At 37.7% G+C, this 15,828-nt stretch overlaps 1 protein-coding gene across 1 annotated transcript in view; it reads right to left on the reverse strand.

Moving 5' to 3' along the window:
* The window catches only part of LOC147904647 (pentatricopeptide repeat-containing protein At5g27110-like), a 47,897-nt gene that overhangs the window by 12,730 nt on the left and 19,339 nt on the right, over positions 1–15,828 (reverse strand). The gene's annotated exons all lie outside the window — the stretch shown is intronic.

Consider the following 15,828-nt stretch of genomic DNA (forward strand, 5'->3'; position numbering starts at 1 on the left):
CCTTTCACCATCTTAGAGTTTATTTCTTAACACATTGGTTTGAGATGACACTAATCTTGCCAAGTGAACAAATCTCTATTTCTTCTATCCCATATATCTTCCCATTTGGTAAAAATCCTATGATCCATCCATTTGGTTAATTTAATACCCTCAGTGATACTAGACCATTGTTCTAAAGACAACAAACCTTGGACCACCAGGTAGGGTTTCTCAGGTGGCCCCACCACCAAGAATGTCCCAAATGAGCTAAGGATGACACTAACCAAGGCATAGGTTGTCCTAGGTATCTCAACTCTAACCTTAATTGTACCAAAGGTACATCATGTCCTAACTATCCCATGGTTAGGTTACATGATCCTAGGTCAACCTTACCTTCATAACACTAACCATGTTATGTCCATACATGGGTGTAGTTCATGGTTGGTTTGTGAGGCTTCAAGATTCCCACAGGTGGTGTGGTTATGCATAGTGGCACTTGTTCCTTTAGAATCTATGGGTGAAGAAAGCTCATGATGGTATTAGTAGGCAACTTGAAATTGAAGTCCCCATGAACAACATTATTACCAATGCAGTAAAAGGGAGTTGAATCAGACAATATAGATTTGTTTGATTGCTTTCATTTATCAGGGAAAAGTTGGCATATTTCAATACACAATCCATGTACCATAGGGGAACCATTGGTCAAGTTTAATCTACATATTTTTACCTTCGTCTTACTTAGCTAGTGTGTTTTGAAGAGGTGAGCTAGTCTCTAAAAGCCTTTCACTATGACATCGGCCTTCTTCCTTTGACATGTGGACAAGGGTTTCCTAGACACACCCAAATACATCTAGTGTGATCATCCCCATGTGTCGTCCCAGTAAGAGTAATAAGACATGGACATAGACAAACACGTGGACACACAACACACACACACACACACACACATGATGAGTCTCTCTCTCTCTCTCTCTCTCTCTCTAACTCACTCACTCACTCACTCACTCACACACATATGTGCACGTGCATCTGCACACACGTGCATGCATGTGCGTGCATGCCTCACACACACACTCACTCACACAGTCAAATGCAAATGCACGCACACACTCTCACAGTCACACTCACTCACATGCTTTTTTACACCTTACACATTCACACTTACACAAATGCCCAAGAACTCTTCCTAGCTCCATGTATGGCATGCTTACTCACAACCTAGCCATGCCTTCTAATGCCACCCTTGCATGCTTCAATCTCCTCTCCCTTTCTTAAACAGTGGGTGCCCTTGCACACTTCTACCTCCTCACTGCTACGGTACTAATGGTTTCTTTCTCTCTATTCCACTAATATTCTCGACCTTTACCAGCTCTTCTCCCCCCTTCTTCTGGTTGGCCAGCCCGCTATGGAACTTTCCATTATGCTAAGCCCCAACTTTACTTCTCACCCTGCAGTCTTTTGCCTTCCCTCAACTGCATCCCCTCACAAACTCTTTGTCTAAGGTGATCACGGTGGCCTTTCTTCTACTGCATCAACTATGCAAAACTATTGCACAACCAACTGTCACTCTAAGGTTCTCCGCTCTCTTGTTTTTGCAAGTACTGCAAGGTCCCTTCTCAACTCATGGCTCCTACTTTTCCTGCTGATGTGTCCACTTTGCCTACCTTCTTTACTACTCCTTGGACTCTTTGTTGACCACCCTGATCCCTCATAAGTTGACCACCCTGATCCCTCATAACCTTCAAAATTTCTCCTAGCGGTCTTGTGATGCTGCCTCCATTCTCTCATTACGTTTGAGTTGGCTTCCTCCTTAGCTTCCTTCGGTTAGGTAGTGGCCAACTGGTATGGCAACTTTAGTTCCACTACAGCTGCATCCTCTCGCCCCTATGCTCTTTTGCAATGTTATCATCACTATGGTCTCTTATCCATAGCTATGAAAACCATTTGTGTATGTGTATGTAATTATATATGTATGTATGTATGTATGCATACACATTTTCATGTATATTTGAATGTAGCTACATGTTTATTTACTTGCACCCATTTATATTGTTACATACATTTAATTGTTATTCCCTCTAATTTTTTCCTTTTGCAACCCATAGTACGTATGAGTCCCCCGAACTTTTTGTTTGCATTTCTTTCTTGTAAAAGTTAATAAATCGATTGCTTATTCTTCTTAATAGTTATTCATGCAATTAAGTGCTTATTTTCCCTTCACTAATTCAATTCATATCTTCAAATGAATTTCTTCATTTATTTCTTCTAATCAAATTAATCTATTTTTCCCCCTTTATTCAAAGTAATTTAGTATATGCTTAACTTATTCAAAGGGATTATCTTATATGAATAATTTATTGATTTGTTTGATTGTGTCTAAATAAAGATGAAAGAGATTACGTTTTTCTCACAATGGTGTGGACTACCTCCCTTGTAATGCTTCACATAAAGATGTGGATCGTTCCTTGGTCTACTTTATTTGATAATTTTTTGTGTTCGAGAATGGGTGTGGAGTACCCCCTTATTAATATTTTTTTTTCACACATTGGAATCTGGAAGGTTGCTCTTGTTCAATATAGTAATAGAGTATAGAGTATAGGTAACTTGTTTGGTAATGGGTGCGGAATACCCCCCTGATTTTTTTTTTTGGACACATTGGAATCTAGAAGATTGGAATAACAAGCCAGGGAGCACAAGCTTTACCTCTCTACCCAAATCACGCTTGTCCTAACAAATGGCTTATTTGGATGGTGGATTTAAGGCCTTCTTTTGGCATGGTCACCCTGACATCCATATGGAACCTTTGGGCTTCACAAAGAAATCTTATTTTAAGGTAGACTTTCAAGATCCTCTTCATTATCCCATTCTTAAATCTATGAGATTTATACATGGGATGATAATTACACATGGAAATTAATCTAAGAGCATCAAGATTTGACCAGGGAAGCTATGCAAAAATGAGGTGATGTTGTCAGCACCAATCCACTAAATACTCCTAAAGCTATGAAATCTTGTACATGGGAGGATAGTTGCAATAATCATTGTATACAACAGCCCAAATCAAAAACGACAATCCTAATCCAAAACCTTCAATTGCTAATACAATTAATCCCAACAAACACTCCAACATATATCTTGGGAGACTTCAACATTGACTACAACATCAACATATCAACAAACAAAAGCTTCAACAATTCATGGACACAACCAAAATGTAACAAATCATTCTAACATTGACAACAACCCATGGCTCCATGCCTTTTCATCCTTAGGGAGCCATAAAGCTTCTCCTTCCCTAGTGGTTGGTTTCTTTTCTTTTCCATTAGCCACATTCTAGATCCCCTTTTTCATGAGAATAAACTTTAGTTTGGTCTGCCAAGTATGAAAACCATCTCCCTCAAACTTATCTATCTTGACTTTGGAGGCCATAAGGAATGTCTTACCACTGATGTGGCAGTGTCTATTCCCATACAATGCCACTCAAACAAGTATGACTATGCAATCATCCCCATAAAAATAAACGACAATGAGACTTGGAGATTTCATAGAGCTAAATAATGCTAAGTCAAAACACTGATTTGACAGTTCAGCAAACTAAAATAGATATAAAACTAAAATTTGATTGGTCAATGAATAGTAAAAGTCAAACTTTGACTAAGATTTTTGAATTTTCCCCAAAACGAGAGATTCTTAGTTGTAGGCCAAAATTGTGGAGGTAGAGAGTAGAAAACAAGGGACTTTTGGAAGCAAATGAAAGCCTAAATACCATAGAAGATTCACCAGAGAAGAATTGTGCAATCTTGCATCACGTCGCCCAGCATTACACAGTGAATTTTGATTGTAAAATCGATGAGTGTGGCCCAAATACTTCACCAACAAAGACAAAATTCCATCAAGAGGTAGCCCTTAGGGTCGCCCAACCTCCTGTAAGAGGAATTTGAGAATGGTTTAGGTATGCAACCAGCATTGCAAAAATACCACCATGAAGAAGAGGAAGCGACACATGAAATCGGCAACAATTTGGGGAGATACCTCTGGTTATAAAAGTCACCCAAACATGAGCAATATCTAGCTTGAAGGATTCCTCAATCCATCAGTCGGATGCTGAGTATTTCCTGTTGCAAAATCGTGGGCAAAGGGAAAGACTCCATGGAAGAGAGAAAGAAGCTTGGTAGGGAAGATGATGATGTGACTAAAGGAGGCTCAAGCAGGGAAGTATGGCTCTGATACCACATGATGGAACAATAGCAAGGGATCAACAAATGAAGCAAAGACAGTAGTTTATTCAAGAGTGGAGAGGCCCTTATAAGGGCAACTGATACAATGCATGTGCCCCAAAGGAGAGCATCTCTAGATCCACAAATCACTCCACTGATTTCTCAATCACACCTAATAGAACCTTCTACCACCTAACTAGTCACACTAACCACCATGTGGTCACATACAAACTCACACAAACCTTGGTCCCCCGTGGTACACCCCATTACATCAATTTGTCCTTCAAGAAGTATGCATTGTTTATAATGAGTAGGCCTTTGTATGTTTGAGTACCAATTCTTATCTTTTTAAGGATCTAAAGACATGGTTTTTTTTGTTGATGAATTGTGTTTTGTAAGTTGTAGAAGTGAATGTGTGTTTTCTAGATTGAGACAGTCATGTTGGATGATTTGCTTTGTTCAAGGAAAATCCACGAATCTTTAGTCGAACTTGCTTGGCACAAGTCACCACATAAAATCACATCCATACTACCGATTGGTGCTTGGTGGTTATGTTTTATTTCATGCTTTCACATGTTTGCTGCATGGAATGTGTTTAATCCACCAAGGAGACTTCATCAATGACAATGAGCTCGACTTATTTGTACCATGCATGTGGATGTCATTAACAGTAGATGCAATGCTGCATGTATTATAGTCCCCCCAACGTTGAGTGCTACTTTACCAGTGTATGCTAGTAGTGGTACTCATGGTAAGGTAATGTCGTTGGTTGGAATGTGCGAGCAGAAGCAAAGAAATGCTTTGATTATTAATAGCAATGTGAAGGTCTTGCCTATGCCAACATTTCTTAAAAGATAAAAGTGGATGGGTTGTTTAGGGTTAAGCCATTTTTAAAATATTATGTCCTCAAGAATAATGTGTTGTTCAACACTCATTTTGCGGAGCTTGTCATAGTACAAACTAGTGTATGCTCGTAGTAGTACTCATGGTAAGGGAATGTCAATGCTTCAACTATTGATAGCAATGTCAAGGTCTTGCCTATGCCAGCATTTCCTGAAAAAAGTAAGTGAATGTGTTGTTCAAGGTTGAGCAATTTTTTTAAGATTATGTCCTCAAGAATAATGTGTTGTTCAGCGCTCATTTTGCAGACCTTGTCATAGTACAAATTCTTTGCTGAGATTTTGCAGGTTGACTTTGTTATGAAGTTTGGTGTTTGTTTATTTGATTGTATGTCCATCTCATTGCCTAGGTCAAATTTCTTAGATATTGGTCTTGATACTAAGTTTGTGGACATTGATCGTGTGTTTGAGGATCTATTCTTTGCGATGTTTGCATATGATGATATTTTGTTATATCTCTCATGATTATGGTCAATAATGTCTTTGTGTAAATTGTACATGTCATGCCAAGAAGGACAATGTTCATTTAGTCTCTGTTCAGTGTTTTAAAATGGGAGAAATAGTAGGCAAAGATCTCTGTAATGTTGCTCAGGGGTAGTTGTTAAATCTGACAATTTTGCCTCTTTTCTTTTCGCTCTTTTGCCTCTCATGTATAGTGTGCTAGCTTGTAAATGTTGCAAGGCATTTTGATTATAATGATGGTTTGTGCTTTAAGTATTTCTTGATTATGTCATCAAAGAAGATGTATGTATTTCTTGGATCCATCTTCTCAAGCTCAACTCTTCATCATAGAAGTAGCATTCAATCTTCGGGAGGGCTTGTGTTGATTGTTGATGTAGATGAATTCTCTACTAGTTGTTGTTAATGGAAAGGACAAGCATAAGTAAACTACTTGTTGAGAGCTTATGTGTTGTGTGTTCAGTATAGTGTTTTTTATGTTTTGAATATGTTCATTCACTATAGCATTTGTTTGTAATCTTTGTGTGAGAGCATTATCCAATGAAACAAATTAAATAGAACTCATCCAATGAATTGTTTAAATGGAAGGATTGGTGGTTTTGTGTGTCTATCAACGAGACATGGAAAGATATCAAGACAAAGAACAAGGAATACATGCAACTTGACAAATGAGTCCACTATTGTGGATGCATCAACTTATCAAAAGAGCTTATCAAATGATCCCATCATGGTGGATGCATGCAATGAAGGGGCGATTGGTGAACTTATCAAATGATCCCACTATGGTGGATGCATGCATGGAAGGGATACATGAACTTATCAAATGATCCCACATTGTTATGGGTCTATGCAAGTGAAATCTGGGTGTCTGGATCAGTGACATGGCAATACCTCAATAAGAACTTCCTAAACCCGAAGCCCAAGTTGGTCACAAGGAGTATAGTGACATGTTGCATTTTTGCACAATATGCTTATTGTAGCTGGGGATGTGTCAAAAGATGACGATTGCTCTGACGGACCACATGATCAGGATATGTGCCATCGAGCAGTTGAACCCATTGTTCATGCTCTTGTAGGGCTGTAGCAACTCGGGCAAGTGCACAACAAGATGATAAATGAATGATCCCCTATTTTGATGGGTGTATGCATGCAAGGAAGGAATACATGAAACTCAACAAATGATTCTACTATGGTGGGTGCATGAACTTATCAAAAGAGCTTATGATCATACTATGGTGAATGCATGAAAGTTGCGATACATGAACTTATCGAATGATCCCACATTTTGGTGGGTCTATGCAAGGGAAGTCATGGTGTATGCATCTGTGAAATGAAGATAAGTTGGCATGAACTTATTAAATGATCACACTATGGTGGATGCATGCAAGGAAGGGATCCATGAACTTATTAAATGATCCCACTATGGTGGATGCATGCATGGAAGGGATACATGAACTTATCAAATGATTCGACATTTAGGGTGGGTCTATGCAAGGGAAATCTTGGGTATATGTATCGGTGACATGAAGGTAAGTCTTCGATGAACTTATTAAATGATCCCACTAAGGTGGATGCATGCAAAGAAGCTACGATACAATAAAAGCTATTGCTACTTTGTATGTTGTTTTGGTTTTCTGTTTGTTTGTTGACTTCATCATCTAAATGCATTGTTCACCATTTGTTGGTGGTAATCTTCATAAAATAAAATAACTTTGAAGGGAGAGAATATCAAATTTGAGTATGGTCTCTCAATGTTCAATGTGATTTTAGGTGGTTTGTAAAAAGATTTGTCCATCCTGACGTGATAAAGTTTAAGCCATGCATATCCAAGTTTCAACTTCTTCTTAGAGTAAGGTACACACCTTATATCAAGAAGTTAGAACATAACTCACTCTATTGAGAAACTATAAATGTTTTTACTGCTTAATAACAAAATAGCCTTTCTTAATTCAAAGTATCTCCCCCCCATGTCAACCTTTAAGGGCCTGAAATAGAGGTTTCACTTGGTGAAACTGAAATGGTTTTAGGCATTTCATTGAAATGGGTTTCTGACCCCTCTGAAATGGTTGCTCATAACTTCTGATCCAATGGAATTGAATCCCAAGGTCTTCCGCTAACTTCTGGGAAGGATACTTGCATTAAATAGTAACATTGAAATTAGCATTGATGCCAACATTTGGCAAGCTTTTGAAATGCTCTAGGATTGTCTATACTAGTAGTTGTTTTGAATGATGCGATAAATGTTTGTATTGGCTTTGGTAAGTATATATATCAATAGGTTTTTGGATAAAAATATTATGGTTAGGGAGTTGGTCCATGTATATCTAATGAATTTTGGTCCATGTATACAATGCATCTAGCATCATATAATCGGTGTGCAGATTTGAGTGATAGCCATTTATCTTTGATGAACTTTTCATCGGCAAATCCCAAACACCACTTCGCATGGCATGTGCGATTCTTTCTTTTCACCCCATTTTGAAAGTTACTAAACTGGCATATCTTTGAAGAACTTTTCATCGGCAAATCCCAAACACCACTTCGCATGGCATGCCATTTAGAATCACGTACTTTCTAATGGCTTGTACTTTTTTCTTATTAATATGGACGTCATCAAGAGATATGATACACCCAAGATTAAATACAGGGAGCTTTCAGAATATCACTTAATTGTAGCATTGAAATGTCTAATATATTTAGAGATGTTAGGTGTCCTTCCAATGATCTGGTATACCATCGAGTATGACCTTCGAAAGGTTTGTTTAATGGTACTTGGGTTGAAGGGGAAGGGTTAAAAGGGTAAAGAGCATGGGAAGGGTTTGTTTGATGGTACTTGGGTTGAAGCGGAAGGTTAAAGGGGGAAGGCGCCAAAATGAAAAAAATCCCCCCCAAATGTTTCCTTTGCCTGCGGTCCACCTTCAAACGGCTCCTCAATGGTGCTTACCTGTGCTTTCTATGCCCTCATCCCTGCTTTGTACTCTCCCTAAACATGGCACGCCCTGGCCTGCAATATACCTGCAGCTTCCCTAATCGTGGTGACTCATTGAGTCGATGTCATACTATCAGCTCGATCGCTTCTTCTAATTAGTTCTCAAGATACATCGATCTGCAAAACTGCACAATATTGGCATTGCCGATGCTCGTGTGCACGCAGTAACGAGAGCAGCTCTCAATATATATATATCTGGTACTACATCGATCGGAGCAGCTGCAATACACTGTACCATGACCGCGCCAAACCTCCAGGACTGTCCAACTATTCGACCTGCAGGTAGCTAGCTCCTTGAATGGTTCCCCTAGCCTATAGCAGCTAGCTAGTGTACGTCATATATATTGTGCGCCTTAGCAGCTTTGATTCCGTCAATAATTCCGTCGATCCGGGTGTGGCCCATGAGCAGAGCAATAGCGCAGTGCGCGCGCACCAGAAGCTTGTGTGAGCAGAGCACCTGCGAACACTCGTGAGCAGAGTTGCAGAGCAGTCTTGCAGCATTACATTAATATGGTGGAGGCCAACTCCCAATACGATTGCAGCTGTAGCGATGCGGTAATCTAGTGCAAGGTAGTAATTTCAGAACGTATATCGAGGTATTCATCATCAATCCAATGTTCCAGCATTAGAAACTATAGTTATTATAATCAACGAGCGAGTAATCCTTAAGGTGCCCACGAATCACGATGTTGTGCCTAGCTCCCACGCCAATGATGCCACAGATGTCGATGCACTATGCATTATGCTCATTTTTTTCTCTCTATGCATTATGCTCTATCTCTGTCTCTCTCATATATGTATTTATATGCTCTGTCTATGTTTCTCTATGCATTATGCTCTATCTATGTTTCTATATGCATTATGCTTAATGTTTATGCCTTATGCTTCTATGAGTGCCTATGCCTATACTTCTACACTTGCCTATGTCTATGGTTTATGGTTTATGTGAATGCTTGATGTTTATGCCTATGTCTATGCTTTGTGCTTTATGTGAATGCCTATGTCTATGCATCTATGTTTATGTAAGCCTATGTCTATGCTTGCATATATCCATATGCCTATGTGAATGCCTACATGCCTACGCTTCTATGGAAATTATGCTTATGTTTCTATATGCTTTATGCTTTATGGATCTATTCCCTAAATGTTTATGAATGTCTTCTTTATGCTTTATGCCTATTCTTTAAGTTTATGTCTTTATGATTTATGCCTATTATGCTTATATTTCTATATGCCTATGCTTCTATATTTCTATATGCCTATGTCTATGCTTCTATAAGATAAGATGTTGATTCATTTGTCTCTCGTATTCCTATGTCTATGTATGCCTATGTCTACGTATGCCTATCTATGCTTCAATATGCCTTATGCCTCTATGTTGGAAATGCCTCTATGTTTCTTTATGCTTCTATGTTTCCATATACCTATTTGATTGCCTATCCTTCTATATGCCTATGTCAATTAATAGTTCAACAATTGCTTCTATGTTTCAATATGCCTATGCTAGATGCCATTGTTTATGCTTCTATGTTTCATTTGGGAATAGTTCATTTGTCTCTCGAAGCAATTGAGGCATATAGATAATATGTTTATGTTTGCGCATGTTTCTATATGGTTCTATATCTTTATGCTTCCATGCTATTTATGCTTTATGTTCTATATAGATCTATATGCTTCCACATCTATATCCATATCTATATGCTTCCATATATGCCTATGCTTCTTTAGTTTTTGTTTCTATATGTCTATGCTTCTCTAGTCTATGCTTCTTTAGGCGAATGCCATTGTTACCACCAGGTTTTAGATGTAGCTCATATTGTTTCATTGGATCTATGTTTCTACTGAATTTATGCCTATGTTTCTAAATGCCTATGCTTCTTTAGTCTATGCTTCTATGGATTTATGCTTCTTTGCCATTGATGAATGCCTATGTTTATGCTTGCCTATGTTTCTATATGCTTCTATGCTATTTATGCTATAGTCTATGCCTATGTTTCTATGGGTGTTTCTATATGTCTATGTTTCTATATGCCTATGTTTCTATATGTCTATGCTTGCTTATGTCTCTACATGCTTTATGTGAATGCTAGTATATGCTTTATGTGAATGCCTATTAAGTTTATGCTTTATGTGAATGCCTATTTGCCTATGCTTCTTTAGTCTATGCTTCTATGCCTATTTAATGAATGCCTATGCTTCTATGCCTATCATGCTAAAGTAAACCTTTGCAATTACATGCGTGCCTTTACTTTTCCTTAATTTTAAAGTAATTTTAAAATAGGCATGTATGCTAAGATCAGAAGAGTAGATTGGAACAAATTTAGTTTTAAAATGTATATAAATATAATGCTCGTGTTTAATTCTACGATTGTTAGAATGCTTTTGTCTTTAAATGTATAATATAAAGCTCATGTTTAAAATCTTTATGCTTTTATTTATGATTCTATGCCTATTTAATGAATGCTTTATGTGAATGTCTATGTCTATGCATCTATGTTTATGTATGCCTATGTCTATGCTTCTATAAGTCTATATGCCTATGTGAATGCCTATATGCCTAATTCTATATGCATGTTTTATGCTTTATGCTTTATGAATGTACTCTTTAAATGTTTATGGATGCCTTATTTATGCTTAATGCCTATCGCTATGCTTTATGTGAATGCCTATTTCTATGCTTTATGTGAATGCCTATTTGCCTATGCTTCTTTAGTCCATGCTTCTAGATGTCTATATGCCTATGTGAATGCCTATTAGTCTATGCTTCTATGTCTATATGCCTATTAGTCTATGCTTCTATGCCTATAAAGTTTGTGCTTTATGTGAATGCCTATTTGTATGCTTTATGTGAATGCCTATTTGCCTATGCTTCTTTAGTCTATGCTTCTATATGTCTATAGGCCTATGTGAATGCCTATATGCCTAATTCTATATGCATGTTTTATGCTTTATGCTTTATGGATGTACTCTTTAAATGTTTATGGATGCCTTCTTTATGCTTAATGCCTATCGCTATGCTTTATGTGAATGCCTATTAAGTTGATGCTTTATGTGAATGCCTATTTCTATGCTTTATGTGAATGCCTATTTGCCTATGCTTCTTTAGTCTATGCTTCTATATGTCTATATGCCTATGTGAATGCCTATTAGTCTATGCTTCTTTAGTCTATGCTTCTATGTCTATATGCCTATTAGTCTATGCTTCTATGCCTATTAAGTTTATGCTTTATGTGAATGCCTATTTCTATGCTTTATGTGAATGCCTATTTGCCTATGCTTCTTTAGTCTATGCTTTATGCTTTATGGATATACTCTTTAAATGTTTATGGATGCCTTCTTTGCCATTGATGAATGCCTAGGTTTATGCTTGCCTATGTTTCTACATGCTTCTATGCTATTTATGTTGTAGTCTATGCCTTTGTTTCTATTGGTGTTTCTATAGTCTATGCCTATGTTTCTATTGGTGTTTCTATATGTCTATGTTATTTTTCGTGCCTATGTGAATGCCATTGTTTGTGCTTCTATGTTTCATTGGGTTTATGCCTTGTCTATATGGTATGGCAATATTTCTTTTATTTGCTTATGGTATGGCAGTTTCATTTTTACGTTATGATATGCTATGCACTTATGCTATGCTAGACACGTATCTATGGTTCTATGTGTGGGAGCTAAGTACCAGAAGTGACAAAATCTCATGGGTATAGTCCTTCTTTATCCATGGAGTGGTTGCTAGGGTGTGCATTTGCATGGCCTACAACGGCTTACCTACGGTTTTACCATGGGTGAGGTTGCTTTGATGATATCTGTTGGGAGGCCGTCTATACGGCTGGCACTAGTTGCCCATACTTAGGACCCTACTATGTGTTTTTATTTTAAATGTGTTTATACATGTTTATAAATGCTATGTCTCTATGCTTGTGATGGACTTTCTTGAGCTTATGTAAGTGTTTGTTCTCTAGGGTGTTTTATTTATGATTTCATGTGCCTTATTCCAGATGGCAATAGATGATAGCCTACGGAGATGTAGATGCAATTATAGGTGTAGGCATTCGCCTCTTGGCTATCAAGATGTGAGCCGGAGGACATATTATGTGCATTTGCAACAAGACTCCATTGGAAACTTACACGCATCAATTTTGAGGAATGTGAATGAGGAGAACTCTATTGACAATGATACTGCAGTGAATGAAGAACTCATTGAATCATCTAATCGACGGAGGCGGGTATGGTGTAGATGTGAAACTTATTGCCATGGTGGCCACTTGGTCGCTCCATCAACTTATGCAAGGCATATGCAAGTCGATGAGCGATTTGAAACTATTGCAGAAAATCTTGGTTTGCATGCTCCACACTTTAGCTCTTGTGGACCTGAAGAAGAGGAGAACAATGAGCCTATGCATCAGATGGAAGGGAACGATGAATTTACTAATATGCATGAACAAGATAAGTTGGATGATGAAGAGGATAACATGGATGCTTTAGGAGAGGATAGCCATTTATCTCTTGCTGATAAAATCATACAAAGATTGATTGAGTTGCAAGCTCTTTGGGATGGACATCAAGCTTCAGTGGAGTTTCAAGATAGTATGCTTAAAATTCTATTTGGAGATATGGGTGGTCCTAGGTCTACAACACATGAAGGCGCAAAAAGATCGAGTCTGAGTAAACTATTGGTCCAACTTCCAAAAACATGGGATGGAAGTCTAAATGGAATAACTATTCCCACATGTTGGGAGCAATTAAGTACTATGTTGACAAGGCTTGGAATGGTTAAATCAAAGAGATCTAGAATATGTCAAGGGAAAGAGGATTCCATACATGCTCCAATACTTTATTTACCAAGCAAAGAGGACGCTTATAGTGGTAACACTGTTGAATGCCAATGCAATAGAAATGTCACTGGAAAGAGAAAATTAAAGCGCAATTGTTTAACATGTTGTGAGAAGTGTGAGAAATGTGCAGTGCCTAGAAAGAAAATGTTATGTTTTGACTACATTTCGATTGGTGAACAATTGAAACTACTTGCTAAAAGTAGATCTTTATGCCACGAATTATTGGAAATGTGGCAAAATAAAGACAAATGGCTGGTATCGAACAATTCTAATGAAAATATTAGAATTGATGAGTTTTGGGATGGCAGTAAATGTAAAAGTGTTAAAGAGTTTTGGGATTCAGAATCGGAGTTCGAGTTGCCATTGGTATGTGAGAAGGGGTATTGCAAACAAGCTTATACAGCATGGCCATCTTCACTTAAATCGGAAGCACTTTTGGAGGGTTGGAAAGAACGTGAGAAAATTTACAAATTTGTTTGCAAGGCTTGTCGAGCTCTGATACAAGGTCCCCAAAGACTCTGTACGGTAAATTTTCCTAATATATACTATGTGTAGTCTCTAATTAATTTATGTTCGAGGATTCCATGTAATGTTGTACTCTAAATGTATCTTTGTTTACATATACAGGGAGATCCATGCAATTTTGCTCTCTTATTGCACTGGAATGGGTTCAAGACATCAAGAACAACCCAGAAGAATTGTGGTGTCGTCGAGATAAAGGTTCTGAATTGTGGAAAGAAGTCCATAATTGGAGCAATACCAGTCTTGTTCATTCCATTTAGTTGCAAAAAAATTATAGGAAGCTCAAGCAAACTCTTTCATGTTTTTATGAAACCTTTGATAGATGAATTAGAGAGTTTGTTCATAGATGAAATTGATATAGATTTCAATTATTCAATGCCTTTAATTTTTGGGCGTGATAGCTCTTTTTTCCAAACCTTCAAAGCACGTGCTATGCTTATGATGGTGACTAGTGACCATCCAGCTCAATGTAAGATTGGAACTTTTAAAGATGGTGGCCAAGCTTTTTGTCGTAAAGACAAACCTATAGCTACTTTAGAATGTGAAGGATCGAGTCGATACCTTTATGACCAAAATAGATTCCAATTCAGATATGCTCCAGCCAAGAGGTCCACAAAAGATATGTTGAGAGACTTGCTTCTTGCAGAGCGAGCAAGCACTCAAACACAACGTGAAGACATTCTCAAAGAGGCTGGTCTTTCACGTAGATCATGTCTATGGAGATTATATGATCTTTATGGGTTCGACTTATCTCTTAATCTTGTGTACGATTGTATGCACATACTAGCATTGAATATGTTTTCAAAGTACATGAGCTCTTTAATGAGAGATATCGATAATAGAGTGAAGAAAGAAATTGATGAAGCAACTCATAGAAAGACCTTGGCCACATCTTATTCCATTCGATATGGTCGATGGCCAATGTTTCCTAGCAAGTATTTTGAGAGTTACAAGGCAGAGGAAACACAAAAGTTCGTACAATGGTGTCTTCCTTATGTCCTGAGTGAAGTCCAAGGTATTCCTAAGAAATTCTATGATTTGGGTCTCTTGATCATAGATATTGCTCATGTCTTTTATAACTATACTAGAAGTAATGGATGGTCTCAAGAAGACATAAACACTCTGAGGGTATTGCTAGCTTCATGGAGAGTAAGATCAGAAGAATGGATTGGAAGAAACTTAGCTCCATTAGAGCATGTTGCAGGTTTCGGAGAATTTCTTAATGATATTTTGCGACATGGCAGCCACAATGGGTTTTGGTGCTACATATATGAGCATATGGTCTCAACATATGCTAGCATCAAAACAAACAATAAGGACAATGAGATTTCATATGCAAACTATCATCGAATGAGATTTTTCACATGGGTCTTTCTACATATTCAAGAAGATGCTGATAGGTTGTTTCCTCATGACTGTCCTCAATGGCATTCATTAGGATTGATACATGTATCATCCATTGAAAAATCGAAACATTTATGGAGTTCAGCTACATTGCATGTGAAAGACTATCCTTGCCAAAGAGTCTCTGGCCAAAAGGATATTGTAATAGCAAGAAAGAAGCCAAAAGTTAGATACGCAACAAGTGAGGAAAGAAGGTATGTAGAGGAAAATCTTCAATTCAGGATTAAAAGAGTAACAGAATACAAAAAAATTATGTTTGAGGGTAAGGTTTATAAGATTGAAGATAAGGTTATCGTAAAGTCTAAAGAGGATGCAACATTAGTCTCTAGTGTGGGACACTGGAAAGCATGTATAGCATCGTTTTTTTCCTTTCAACATAATGGTGACATGCAACTATTCTTTGGAGCACACTACTATAGGCAACGCATTGTTGAAAGAGGATATGAAAAATTAGATATTGATGGCACCATTAGCACGAGTGTCCTACTAAATGCATATTTGCCATACACCTGGAATTGTATAAGGCC

The sequence above is a fragment of the Dipteris shenzhenensis genome, chromosome 2, assembly GCF_047967505.1.
Source record: "Dipteris shenzhenensis isolate YYH24624 ecotype China chromosome 2, Dip_SZ_1.0, whole genome shotgun sequence".
Taxonomy (NCBI): Eukaryota; Viridiplantae; Streptophyta; class Polypodiopsida; order Gleicheniales; family Dipteridaceae; genus Dipteris; species Dipteris shenzhenensis.